This window comes from Ovis aries, chromosome 10 (assembly GCF_016772045.2).
Source record: "Ovis aries strain OAR_USU_Benz2616 breed Rambouillet chromosome 10, ARS-UI_Ramb_v3.0, whole genome shotgun sequence".
NCBI lineage: Eukaryota > Metazoa > Chordata > Mammalia > Artiodactyla > Bovidae > Ovis > Ovis aries.
The window spans coordinates 33672742-33687198 of record NC_056063.1 but is presented as its reverse complement, the minus strand read 5'-3'; the positions used below and the strand labels follow the sequence as shown (position 1 = coordinate 33687198).

Here is a 14457-nt window from a genome sequence, read left to right as displayed (position 1 = left end):
TCCCCAGCGGCTTTCCAAATTAAAATCCAAGGGAGCTGCTTGTTTGATAACCCAGGGAAATGCTGCACCTGCATGTCTGCTCCGTCTGGCCCCTGCTTCTTGCATCTGGACTTCGTGCCACACTGATCCAACAGCTGAGGACCATTTCTGCCATCCCTCAGAGGTTTTTGCTTGAGTTTCTTCAGTGCTAGGAAATGAGAACACCCTTTCGTCCTCAGAAACAACCGGTATGTGTCTGTGCTGTTTTGTAAGGAATGTCTATGGGCAGAGTGCACCGTCTGATTCCAGATAAAGGTTCGTCTTGAGCATCGTGAGGGAATTCTCCTCTCAGCCCAGCAGACATCCTCCTTCCTGCTTTGATCCTTATGATCGACTTCTTCTTCTTCTTCCTTTTTGTGTAGTAGTCTCAAAGGACATAACCACATCATTACATCAGGGTTACTTCATAGCTGTGTCAGGCTGTGTTCCCTGCCTTCATTTCTTTCTCAAAGGCAGCAGCTCATACTCAGCAGAGGTTTCGTGGTTCTGACTTTTGTTCTTTTATAGCCCTGCTGGAGTGCGGCCAGCCCATGACATCAGTAGACGTAGCGTGGAGGCCGGGAGACGCACCTGCTGGGAATCCACTTGGATTTTCCTTGTTGCTTTCATGTTCATGTCAGCAGCAAATGTTTCCACATACCTAACCACTGATTGATGCTGTTAGGTACACACACACACATATACTCAGCCAACATTTCTCATCCACCTCTGCCATTTACAAGAACAACAGAAGAACATCTATTTCTGTTTTTATTGAAATATAGTAGATTCGTAATGTTAGTTTCAGGTGTAAAACATAGTGTTCAGTATTGTTATAAGTTGTACTCTATTTAAAGCTATTTATTAGGATCTCCCTGGTGGCTCAGATGGTAAAGCATGCGAGAGACCCAGGTTCGATCCCTGGGTTGGGAAGATCCACTGGAGAAGGAAATGGCAACCCACTCCAGTAATCTTGCCTGGAAAATTCCATGGACTGAGGAGCCTGGTGGGCTACAGTCCATGGGGTCGCAAAGAGTCAGACACGACTGATCAATTGTTAGTTAGATAGCTTAAATTATAGCTTAAATTATAGCTATAATTATAGATGATGGTTATAATTCCCTGTTGCTCATTTCTTTTATATATAGTAGCTTGTGTCTCTTAATCTCATGCCCCTTTCTCTCCCCTCCGCCCACTGGTAACCACTAGCTTGTTTTCTGTATCTGAGAGTCTGTTGCTGTTTTGCAGGATACATTCATTTGTATTATGTTTTAGATTCCACATGTAAGTGATATCATACAGTATTTGTCTTTTTCTGTCTGACTCATTTCACTTAGCATAATATTCCCCAGGTCCATCCACATTGCTTCATACGGCAGAATTTCACTCTTTTTATGGCTGAGCAGCACGTCATTGTGTGTGTGTGTGTTAATCTAGTCGTCTGTTGATGGGTACTAAGATTGTCTCCATATCTTAGCTATTACGAATAATGCACCCTTGAACACTGGGGTGCATTTACCATTTTGAATTAGTCTTTTCATTTTCTTTGGATATATACCCAGGAGTGGGGTTGCTGGATCAGATGGTAGTTCTTTTTTAATTTTTTCAGGAACCTCGACACTATGTTTTCCATAGTGGCTGCACCAGTTTATTCTGTACATTCCCACCAACAGTGCACAAGGGTTCCATTTTCTCTATATCTTCACCAGCACTTGTTGTTTGTTGTCTTTGTGATAAGAGCCATTCTAACAGGTGTGCGGTGATAGTTCACTGTGGTTTTGATTTGCATTTCCCTGATGAGTAACCATATTGAGCAGTTTTCCCTGTGTCTGTTGACCATCTACATACCTCTTTGGGAAAACTGTCTTTTCAGGTCTTCTGTCCATTTTTAATAGGGTTCTGTGGGGGTTTTTTTGATACTGAGTTGTATATATTGTTTATATAGTTTATATATGAATCCCTTGTCATTCATATCATTTGCAAATATTTTCTCCCATTCAGGAGGTTGTCCTTTCATTTTATCAATGGCTTTCTTTGCTGTGCAAAGAATATTTCTACTATTTATAGGAACAACAAAAGAAAAATGAAGTAACAACAAAAACAACTCTAGAGTTTTCAGGGACATTTTGTTCTCTCAAAACTCTGCTCAACCATCAGAGAGAAGTACAAGACATAATACTCCCTTAATTTTTTTTCTTCTATAAACCATTACCGTTCATGTCCAAACTCTTACAAATGTTTTGCACAAAACACCTGATAAGCGAGTAGAATCCCACTATTGCAAGTAGAATCCCACTATTTTTAAATGCCTGTGAATAGGCATATCCTGTTGTTGAAGGTCATGTTATGAAAAGAGGTTTCTCTGACAGAGCCTTGATGCGATTTCCTCCTAATCACTAGGGGTCAGCTTGGATAAAAGTGGACTCCCGAGAGTTTTCCACATGGAGCTGCTGGTATGTGTTTGCTCACCCTGAGATGCTGATGTTGTTGTCCCTTGTGGTGATGCTAAACCAGGCAAGAGCCTATACTGAGTCCTTGTGTTTTACCAGAGATCGTTGTGGGTGGTACAGAAATTCAGGGAGGGATGGCAGAGAAGCATGGGAATACGGTGGGAAGGGGCTGTAACAGTGATGGAGAGACTGCCCAGAGAGCACGGTGCGAATTAGGATCCGTCCCTGGAGAGTGAAGCAGGGGAGGGATCTGGCCGTAGGGCAAATGTGAAGAGTTATCCGGGCACAGTGAAAATGCAGAACAAGGGCTAAGGAGTTAGGTCTCATGAGTAGGTGGAGGGCCAGATCATATGACCTGTGGGGCTTTATTCTGTAAGCTGCAGGGAGCCGTCGACAGCCTCGCTTACGAGAAACAGCCAGGGAGTGAGATCCTCTGCGGAAAGGATACTGGCCTTCTGCACCCTGCTCTGCATGGTGTGTCCACGCAGAAACAGAGTTCAGATGTCCCCAGGAGTCCTCCTCACCGGGGCTATCCTGGGATGCGCATGTTCCATCCAGGAGTATTCCAAGGTCACCCTCAACCCCACCCTAGAACAGCTTACAACATAGGAAGGTTTTCTCACAGTGGCCTCACACCGCTTTTGAGAAAAGAAAAAGTGCAGGTGAGTGACTGCCTTGCAGAGAAGCGCTGAGCACGCTTAGAACGCTGTCTCCGGAGGTGACCGTGAACTGGCCTCCTTAGAGCGCTGTCTCCGGAGGTGACCGTGAACTGGCCTCCTTAGAGCGCTATCTCCGGAGGTGACCGTGAACCGGCCTCCTTAGAGCGCTGCCCCCGGAGGTGACCGTGAACCGGCCTCCGTCCTGAAGTCACGGCACCACTTCTGTGGGCGTGTTGTCACCCAGGCAGGCCGTGATGGGTCTACTCAGCCAGGAGAAAGAACACGCGCTGGTTGTTTACAGGAATGGAGAAGGTGTTAAAACCCAGACTACTATTACAAATCACATCCAAAAACAGGTTTTAAAAAGTAACCACTAGGTGTAAGTTCCCTATGCTACACAGTAGCTTGTTGTTGATTATTTTATATATAGTGGTGTTGGAGAAGACTCTTGAGAGTCCCTTGGACTGCAAGGAGATCCAACCAGTCCATTCTGAAGGAGATGAGTCCTGGGATTGCTTTGGAAGGAATGATGCTAAAGCTGAAACTTCAGTACTTTGGCCACCTCATGCGAAGAGTTGACTCATTGGAAAAGACTCTAATGCTGGGAGGGATTGGGGGCAGGAGGAGAAGGGGACGACAGAGGATGAGATGGCTGGATGGCATTACGGCCTCGATGGACGTGAGTCTGAGTGAACTCTGGGAGTTGGTGATGGACAGGGAGGCCTGGTGTGCTCTGATTCGTGGGGTCACAAAGAGTCGGACACGACTGAGCAACTGAACTAAACTGAACTGAACTGAGTGTGTATCTTGGGCTTCCCTGGTAACTCAGACAATAAAGACCCGAGATCAATCCCTGGATGGGGAAGATCCCCTGGAGAAGGAAATGGCAACCCACTCCAGAATTCTTGCCTGGAGAATTCCACGGACAAAGGAGTCTGGTGGGCTTATAGTCCATGGGGTCACACAGAGTCAGACACGCCTAAGCGACCGAACACTCACTCAGCACTCAGCATGTGTCTGTTAACGTCAAACTCCTCGCCCCTCACCTTTCCTGTGGCAACCATAAGCTTGTTTTCTAAGTCTTTGAAGCTGTTTTTGTTTTATAAATAAGTTCATTTGTATCTTTTTTTTTTTAGATTCTGTATATAAATGATATCATTTGCTATTTGTCTTTCTCTGTCTTACTTCACTAAGTATAACCTCTAGGTCCACCCATGTTCTTGCAAATGGCATTACTGCATTCTTCTTACGGGCTGAGTAGTATTCCATTGTATCTATGTACCACATCTTCCTCTCTCTCGATGGATGTTATTCTTTATCTTAGAAAAACAGCATCGCTTCCCAGAGGCAGAGATGTGTCATACTCTGAGGTCTCAGCGTTCTCCCATGCGGTTTATGCATGCCTGAAATACAGGGTTCAAACACTGGAGACAGACTATGGTTTTTAGTTGCTATTTCATCATCTTTATGGATGACCCAGAGAGGGGCCAGGTAATAATATATGAAGAGTTAACTTTAAACATTTAATACACCCTTTAAAAAGTTCATAATCCAGAGGGTTTTTTTATTCATTGGAAAAGAAAAAGGAAACCTGTTTTCTCTCCTGCGCCCCCTGTACTTCTCATCACGTCCTTCACACACTGTTCCAGCATCAGCTGCCAGGACTTTCCCACAGACTGCTGGGCACCCAGACCAAGGTGATCCCGCAGACCTGCCTGGACAGCCTCACCCTGCTGGATACAGGTAAGTCCTCTCAACAAGGGCTCTTCTCCAGACTATGATGAGCCAGCAGTGATGCAGACAATAATCTTATTTTGAAATTTTGAAAGTGATGGTCTGCCAGAAACACCAGCAGGTTTAGCAGCTCTCCTACCTGGAAGAAGACAGGGCCTCTTTCAAGAAGACTTTCTCTAGGTCATCCATAAAGATTATGAAATAGCAACTAATAGCAACATCAGAGACACATCACTGCTGTCTACATACTATCCCACAAAAAGAGAAACCTGAAAGCATATTTTTAAAAAGTAAGAGTTTAATATACAGAGTGAAGTAAGCCAGAAAGAAAAACCCCAATACAGTATACTAACGCATATATATGGAAGTTAGAGAGATGGTAATGATAACCCTGTATGTGAGACAGCAAAAGAGACACAGATGTATAGAACAGTCTTTGGACTCTGTGGGAGAGGGAGAGGGTGGGATGATTTGGGAGAATGGCATTGAAACATGTATAATATCATATAAGAAATGAATCGCCAGTCCAGGTTCAATGCAGGATACAGGATGCTTGGGGCTGGTCCACTGGGATGACCCAGAGGGATGGTACGGGAGGGAGGTGGGAGGGGGTTCAGGATGGGGAACACATGTACACCTGTGGGAGATTCATGTTGATGTATGGCAAAACCAATACAATATTGTAAAGTCATTAGCCTCCAATTAAAATTTAAAAAAAAAAAAAAGTTTATTTAAGCAAAAAGCAGTTCAAGTCAGGGGTTCAGCCAGGCCGGCAGCTTGGCCATGAGAAATAGAGTTGTTAGTCTCCAGAGAGGATTCTGGGAAATCTCCAAAAATCTGGGAAAGCTCCAAACTGGCCCTGCCTGGTAGCGGAGACCTGTCCCCTGGGAGTGATGAAGGGGCCCCGCCAAGACACGAAGCAGTGTTGTCAGCCTCAGCCAGTGGGGCCTGTCCCTCGGGCTCACACAGCTCGGACGCCCCCTGTGCTCGAGTGTGGAGATGCTGGGCCATGGCACGGGGCTGGGGACAGGCCTGGGCTCACCCCACAGTCACCCCACTCACCTTGTCCCAGGCGCTGCAGCCCAGCACCGCATCCCACATGGAACGCAATCATCCGAAAGGGAGGGCAGCTGGTGGCTTTTCCCAAGTCTCCCCAGGACTGGTTGTCACAGTCCCCTCCCCCACTGGGGATAGATGCGGTGGGGGAGGACGGGGGGGAGCTTCCCCCACATGCTGGGAGTGGCCAACTGGACTCTGGGGACTCAGGACCATGAGTGCATGCCCCTTTGTAAAGTCTTGCTTACGTTACAAACCCACCTGGTTCCCAAACAGGCTGTAGGCAGCTCAGGACTGTGACTCAAGTGCTCTGGTTTAAAAACCAATTTCTTGAAGTCTTCCAGCTCTCCCCGTGGGCTGGGCTGAACGAGCAGTGACTCGTATGTGGTCTGACGTCTGTAAAGAAACAGAATGGTCTGAGGCTGCAGGGCCTCCCCAGCTGTTCTTATCAGGTGGGGTTATTGTCTTCCCTACTGATCAGCAGGGAGGCAGTGCCCACTCCACCCTCACCTCCCTGGGGGCACCTGCCCGAAGCCACCAGAGAACAGGGCAGGCTGCACCTCCATCCATCATTATCTTTAATTAGCGTTTAGGAGGTTAATCGGGAGAGAAGCTCATCTTTCTTTAATTACTTCCACAATTGAGTCAAGGGACCCTGTGCCCCCTTCTGAATTTTTCTGTCTGTCTGCACGCTGCTTTGAATCTGTGAAGTCAGGTGTTCATTGCCCAGACCCTGTGTGTATTGGAGGGAATGAAAGTGGGGTGATGGTGGCGGGGCTGAGGGGAGTTATTTTATTGTAATTAATTTGCAGCTTCATGAGCCTCCTGGGAAGTTGACTACCTTAAAACAAAATCACCATCATGAGAGATATCGGTGGTTTCATACTTGATTCAAATCTGCTCAGGTTGTAATACGCAAACTTTATTTTTCATTTAAGGGCAAGTTCACATTCAGGGAATTTAACTGATTTAAAAAAATATGATGAAGGCCCTGTCCTCATGCCTTAACCTTCACAGACTGGCTCCTTTGTCCAGTCAGGTTGACTTTCCAGTATTTTTACGTGCCTGGGCTGCTAGCCTTACCCTCGGGAAATTAGACTGCAGCCCAACAGGCTTCATTGTTCAAACCCACCTTTATTATGTGGTTTCCACGCCCCCGGCTTTTCTCCAGAACCCTGTGTTACGTCAGCCCCTCTTCCAGCTGTTACCTGTAACCATCAAAAATCACTCACTGCTGCCTTCTTACAAAAATTTTATTGGAGTACAGTTGCTTTACCTTGCTATGTCAGTTTCTGCTGTACAGCAAAGTGAATCAGCTCTATGTGCACATCTATTCTCTCTTTTTGGATTTCCTTCCTGGCGTGCTGCAATTCATGGGGTCGCAAAGAGTTGGAAAGGACTGAGCGACTGAACTGAACTGAACTGCAGGTCACCAGAGAGCACTGAATCGAGTTCCTTGTGCTATATAGTAGGTTCTCTCATTATCTATTTTACACTTGGCGGGCTTCCCTGGTAGCTCAGCTGTAAAGAATCCGCCTGCAATGCAGGAGACCAGGTTCGATTCCTGGGTCATGAAGATCCACTGGAAAAGGGATAGGCTACCCACACTAGTATTCTTGGGCTTCCCTTGTGGCTCAGCTGGTAAGAATCCTCCTGCAATGCAGGAGACCTGGGTTCAATCCCTGGGTTGGGAAGATGCCCTGGAGAAAGGAAAGGCTACCCACTCCAGTATTCTGGCCTGGAGAATTCCATGGACTGTATAGTCCATGGGGGTCACAAAGAGTCAGACACACCTGAGCGACTTTCACTTTCTTACATGTAGTATCAATGGTGTATGTATGTCAATCCTAATCTTCCAATTCATCCTGCCCCTGTCATATCCATACATTTGTTCTCTACATCTGTGTCTCTATATCTGTTTTTCAAATAAGATCATCTGTACCAGTTTTATAGATTCAACATGTATGCATTAATATACGGTATTTGTTTTTCTCCTTCTGACTTACTTTACCCATGTGACAGTCTCTACCTCCGTGTGTCTGCAAATGGCACAGTTTCACTCCTTTTCATGGCTGAAGAGTGTCCCGCTGTATATATATACCACATTTTCTTTATCCATTTCTCTGTTGATGGACATTTAGGCTGCTTCCACTATTGCCTTTTTATAAATATTTTTCTGAAGTTCTTTTTCCTGTTTCATCACATTTACATACTGTTCCTACAAAAAGAGAAAACTGAGGCATCTTTTAAAAAATCAAGAGTTTAAGCAAAAAAAAAAAAAAAAAACAAAACCAGTCCAAGTCAGGCAGCAACAGAGCAGCGTGGAGCTGGGGAGAGGCGTGTCCTCAGAGGAGGGGGAGAAAGGCAAGGTGGTTGTTGACTGGCCATCGGTTCAAACCCTCTCGGCTGCTGGTGGATCACGTGTCCTGAGATTTTAATTCCTAACCTTGATTTGGGCCAGGGACCTCCTCATTTATTAATTTAGCGGCCTTCAGTAACTCCGTGCTTCTGGGCGTCATCTGAAGGCGCACCGGAGACTGGGACCTCGATGCAGTTTCCTGACGCTTCACCAGACTGTGGGTCTGCTGAGAAGTGCCCGCTCTTCTTTGGCCAAATTACAAAGTAGACTTGGGAGTCCTGTGGGCCTGGAAATTCCCTTTTATAGAAAGAAGCTCCTGTGACAAGATCTTGTGAGGTCGTGCCAGCTACCCCCTCACCCCTCTGGAAGAGGAGAGCTCATGGGGAGAAGAAAAGGCAGGGCTCTGTGGCCTCACCACGTCTGTCTTTGTCTCTGCTTGGTGCTCTGGCCCAGAGACCAGACTCTTGACTCCTTCAATCCTGCAACAAATAGTTCCTAAGCATCTGCTATGGGCTAAAGCACTGTTCTGGGTGCAGAATTGTGAACAAAACCCAAATTCCAGCCCTCCTGGAGCTAACATCCAGCACGGACCACAGACGGAAACACAAAGTCTGCAGTGAAAGTAGGCTGAAGATAAAGCAGGGGACACGGGGGTGGAGAGAGGAGGGCGTTCTCACGTGAGTGGTCCTGGGGCTGCTCTGAGGGAACTGGGGGAAGCGGCCGCCTGGGAGGCAGAGACCCTGGGGTGGGAAACTGTCTGGGGTGTTCCAGGAAAGGCCAGAAGGCCCTGTGGCTGGAGCAGAGGGTGGGAGTGGTGGGCGGGTAGGATGCTGGGTTGGAAAGGAAGCCAGGGTCCTTTAGCCAGTGCTTCTGAGCAGGTCCAATGGGTGGAAACAGAGCTTTCACAGAACTTCCTGCCAGTAAAGCTGCCTCTTGCTGACCCATATGCTGCTGTACCGCTGCAGTCCTGTTGAGGCTCGTCCTTTCCCCAGATGCCCGTCAGGAAACGCGCGGAGCCTGGACCATTCCTGACTCGCGCCATTGCATCTGGGGCTCCTCAACCCACTGAGCCGCCGTTCCCCGGGGCCGCTCTGGGTCAGCCAGGTGCCCCTGCTAATTTATCTGTTCCTCACAGCCTCAGGACTCTGACCTAACCTCACCGTGGGCTCTCTGACTGACCCACGGAGCTCAGCTCTGTTCGAGGTGAGCCTCCCACCTCACTGCGAGTCCTGGGATGGGAATGGTTTCCATATGTGCGGGGCTGTCGATCCAACTCCACTTCTCCTGCGCTAATGAGGTCAGACGGCTCCGCGGAGGTGGACGGCCGCTCCCTGGGGCAGGGCTGGTGGGGGATGGAGGAGGGCCCCCCCCCATTCCCACTCTAACACAGCTGTGAGATATAGCGTTCTCCCGACTGCTTCAAAAGGGTAACTGCAGACAAACACAAAACAGGAGGGAATGCATAAAACTGAGAGGGATTTTTATTAAAACTTTTTATTTGGAGAAAATTGCAGCCTCACCTGCAGTTGTAAGAAATAATACAGAGACATCCCACGTACTCTTAGTTCCCCTGATAGTGGTGGTGGTGATGGTGGTTTAGTTGCTAAGTCGTGTCTGACTCTTGCAACCCCATGGACTGTAGCCCGCCAGGCTCCTCTGTCCATGGGATTCTCCAGGCAAGAATCCTGGAGTGGGTTGCCATTTTCTTCACCAGGGGATCTTCCCGACCCAGGAATTGAACCCGGGTCTCCTGCATTGCAGGGAGACTCTTTACCAACTGAGCCACCAGGGAAACCCTCCCCTGATAGTAACATCCTGCAAAACCGAAGAAACAGTCTCACAACCAGGAATAGATTCAGCCGTCTATACCTGACATGGACGTGGTCAGGATATAGAATGTTTCCATCGCCACAGGGCTTCTCATGTCATCTTTTTATAATCGAATCTACTCTCTATCCTCTGCTTAGCTCCATCTCTCTGTTCTCTAGTTCTATAATTTGGTTATTTCAAGACAGTCATATGAGTGAACCATGCAGTATGTAACCTTCTGGCAGTGAGCTTTGCTCACACAGCATGGTTCTCTGGAGATCTGTGTGTGTGGTTTCATGTATCAGTTCTTCCTTCCTCTTAACTGCTGAGTAGTACATCATGGTATGGATATACCAAGCTTTGTTAAACCATTCACCTGTTGAAAGATACCTGGGTTTCCAGATTGGGGCTATTATGAATAAAGCTCTTATAGGCATGTGTGTACAGGTTTTTGCATGAACCTGAGTTCGTTTTTCTGGGATGAAAGTCCAGGACCACAACTGCTGGGTTTACGGTACATGCATGCTTAGGTGTTCCCTCCACCCTTTGAAAAAAATCAACCATTTATTTAGCTCAAAGTTCTGTGGATTGGCAACTTGGGCTGTATGTTAATCCAGGCTTATCTGATCATTTTTTTGGAGATACAGTTTAAATACATAAACTCATCATTTTAAAGTGTAAATTCAGTGGTTTTGATATATTCATAACAATGTGGTATGTTTGGTGTTTTTAAGGAACTAGTGGTCAGACCACATAACATCCCTACCAGTGATGTGTGAGGAATCCAGTTTTTCCAGATCCTTACTAGCATTTGGTGTGGTCCCTATTTTTATAATGTTAACCACTGTGAAAGCTGTGTAATAATAACTGACTGTGGTTTTAATTTGCATCAACTGATATGATTATGTGACTTTTCCTTGCTTATTTTGTCTGTACTATCAAATATTGGGAGAGGCATATTGACAGATTCAACTGTAATTGTGAATCTACTTTTCTTTCAATGTATTAGTTTGGGCTTCAACACTTTCCATCTCTGTTGCCTGGTGCATAGACATTCATTTAGGATCGCTGTGTGTTTTGGGTACACTGACTTTTTTGTCGTTATATAATGTCTTTCACTGTCTGGTACTTTTTCTTTGTTCTCAAATCTACTTTATCTTATGTTAATATAGTTACTCCTCCTTTCCTTTGGTTAATATTCATATGACGTATTTTTTCCATCCTTTTATTTTCTTTCTATAGCAATATATTTAAAGTGTAAGTTTCTTGTAAACAGCATATCATATCATTGCGTCCAGTTTTGTGATCCATTCTGCCACCCCATGTCTTTTAATTGGCATATTTAAAGCATTTATATTTTATGTATCATTAATATGTTTGGGCTTCGTTTACCATCATATCCTTTATTTTCTATTTGTTCTATTTTTCATTTTTCTGTTTTTTCTTCTCGTGTTATGTGAACATTTTCTCGTATTCCATTTTTATTTATCTGTTGTGTTTTTTAATGTCTCTACAGTATAGTTTCTTTCTACCGGTTGTTCTATGCATTATATTGTAAATACAAAACTAATCTCAGTCTACTGGTGGTGTCATTTTACCAGTCTGAATGAAGTACAGAAATCTTGTCTCCTTTTATTTCTTTACCCACCCATATTTATAATATTCTTAAATATTTTCTCTACATACATTCAGAACCACATCAGAAAGTATGTAATTTTTGCTTTAACTTGTCAGACGTAATTTGGAGAATTCAGGAGGAAAGAGAGGGTTCATTGTTTTCCCCACATATTTGCTCACCATGTTCTCCCCTGATGTGCTAAAATTCCTTCTTTTATTATTCCCTTCTTGTTTTTAGAACTTCCTTTAGCAATTCTCAAAGGGCAGTTTCAGTGGTGACAGATTCTCTTAGTTTTCTTTCCATCTAAAAATGTTCCAATTTCTTCCTCATTTCTGAAAGTTATTTTCATGGAGTTGACAGTTCTTTTCTTTCAGCACTTGAAAAATATTATGCCAAGTCTGGCCTCAATCATTTCTGATGAGAAATCCTTTGTCATTTGAATTGGTTTTCCACTATAGATAGAGTGTCATTTCTCTTTGGCTGCTTTTTAAGATCTTTTCTTTGTCTTTAATTTCCAAAAGTTTAATTATAATCTGTCTTGGCCTGGCTTTCTTTGGGTTTATCCCAGTTAAGATTCATGGAGCTTCTTGAATCTCTGGGATGATGTCTCTCACCAAATTTGGAGAGTTTTCAGCCTTTATTTCTTGGAATGCTTTTTCAGCACCATCCTCGGTCACCTCTCCTTCCAGAGCTCTAAAGACATGAATGGTTATGTTGCCAGTTATCTTCCCGCAGGTCCCCAAGGCTCTGTGAATTTTTCCTTCAGACTGTTTGTCTCTGTTACTGGACTCAGATCATTGCTTACTGCCCTGTCTTCCGGTTTACAGATTGTTTCCTCTGTCCCCTCTGCCCTGGCATCAAGACAGCCCATCCACCGTGCTTTTTATTTCAGTGATTGTGTTTTTGAGCTTCTAAAATTTCCAATTGGCTCTTCTTCTGTGTTCTGTATCTTTGCTGAGGCTTTCTTCTGTTTTTTCCATTTGCTTTTGGCATGTTCATAGTTGCTCACTGAAGCATTTTTATTGTGGCTGCTTTAAAATCTTAGCCAGGTTATTCCACCATCTCTGTCATCTTGAATATTGGTATCTGTTGATCTCTTTACATTCAGTTTCAGACCTTGCTGGTTCTCAGTATAGAACCTTTCACATAAAACCTGGACATTTGGGTGTTGTGTTATGTGACTCTGGATTTATGGCAGGTTCCCCCCAGCCAGGCAGAGGTTCTCCCGGACCCCAGCTTGGTCTGTGTGGATGCCAGCAGAGAGCAGGTGAGAGGTCCTGCTCTCTGCCTGGTCTCCAGTGACACTGCAGGGAAGGTGGGGAGGGGTCAGTGGTAGGTACCTCCTCATCACTACTGGGTAAGGATGAAAGTCCTGATTCTCCATTAGGCCTTTTCTGGTACCACCCCCAGTGAGGAGAGGAAGGACAGAAGTCCATTCTCCCCTGTGCATCTCCCAACATCTCCGCTGACACCACAGGGGGCCAGATGCTGGCAGGGATGAAAACCACAGCTGCCTACCTTGCCTCCTCCATCACGTACACAGTAGGGTTTTAGGACACCTTGTCACAGCCTCTTGAGGGTGGAGTCCAGGCCTCACTTTGTCTTTGCCGACACAGATGAGAGCAGAGTCCCAGCTTCTGCAGTGTGTGGTTACAGTGGTTATAGTCTAAGAGTGTTCTGTCTTGCGAGGCTGCAGCCTTCCTGCTTCTTTGGCAGAAGACAAGAGGGCTTTCTTCCTGGGTGTTTCTGTCTGCACCCCTGGGCATTTCTGGATTCCCAGGCTCTTCCACTCTAAGTCTGGAATCTACAAGCCAAAAGGAGACTCCGGTTTCTCGTGCCCCAAGGTGCCCAGCTGGCCTTCCACCTTCTCGCCACTGTTTCAGTATCTTCATATGTTTGTCTGACATGTGATGTCCAGGGTTGTCAGTTGTACTTTACAGGAAGAAGAGAGAAAAATGCACCTATTCCATCCTCTTGGAGGCAGAAGTTTCTCTGGGAATTTTGTTTTTAACAGTCTTTTAAATGTTTTAAAAGTAGACAGAATATGATAATACTGATTTTCAGGAGAAGCATTTTTGCCAATTTTACCTAATTTGCTGTTTCAGGTAAAGGACAGTGTAGTTGCTGGCTGCCCGTTTCTATCTCTTTTTGGCTTTCCTCCTAACCTCACTGGTTTACTTAGATTGCCACCCCTTGAGCAGGCACGGTGGAAGAGGATTTACATGTATCTGTCTTTGCTGTGGGATCTTTTCAATGTCTCCTGCCCCTTCTTTTGTTAAAGTTTCCCAGGCAGCCCTATCCATCACCACCATCACCTCACACACACCACCTGTGTCCTGAGCCAGGCTGGTTGTCAACAGACAGACCTCGCTTGTCTTTTTTGACTTCAAGGAGGTATTGTATAATAGTTTTTAAAATTTACTTTTAATTGGAGAATAATTGCTTGACCATGTGTTGGTTGCTGCTGTACAACGACGTGAATCAGCCATAGTGAACATATGTACCCTCCAGCTAAACTTCCCTCCCACGCCTCTAGGGCATCACGGAGCCGGGCTGAGCCCCTGTGAGATGCCGCAGCTTCCCCCCAGCTATTTTGCACATGTGACGTGTATGTTTCAGTGCTACTTTCTCAACTTGCCCCGCCCTCTCCCACTGTGTCCACGGTCTGTTCTCTATCAGAACCCCCTTTTTTTTGAGGTTTCATATCCACTGTTTCCCCTGTCAAGTTCACCACACAATTTGGTACTACCACTC

At 45.6% G+C, this 14457-nt stretch overlaps 1 protein-coding gene across 3 annotated transcripts in view; it reads left to right on the top strand.

Annotated features, from left to right (window-relative positions):
- The window catches only part of LOC101115632 (phospholipid-transporting ATPase IB), a 469524-nt gene that overhangs the window by 432087 nt on the left and 22980 nt on the right, over window positions 1-14457 (top strand). The window lies entirely within an intron of this gene.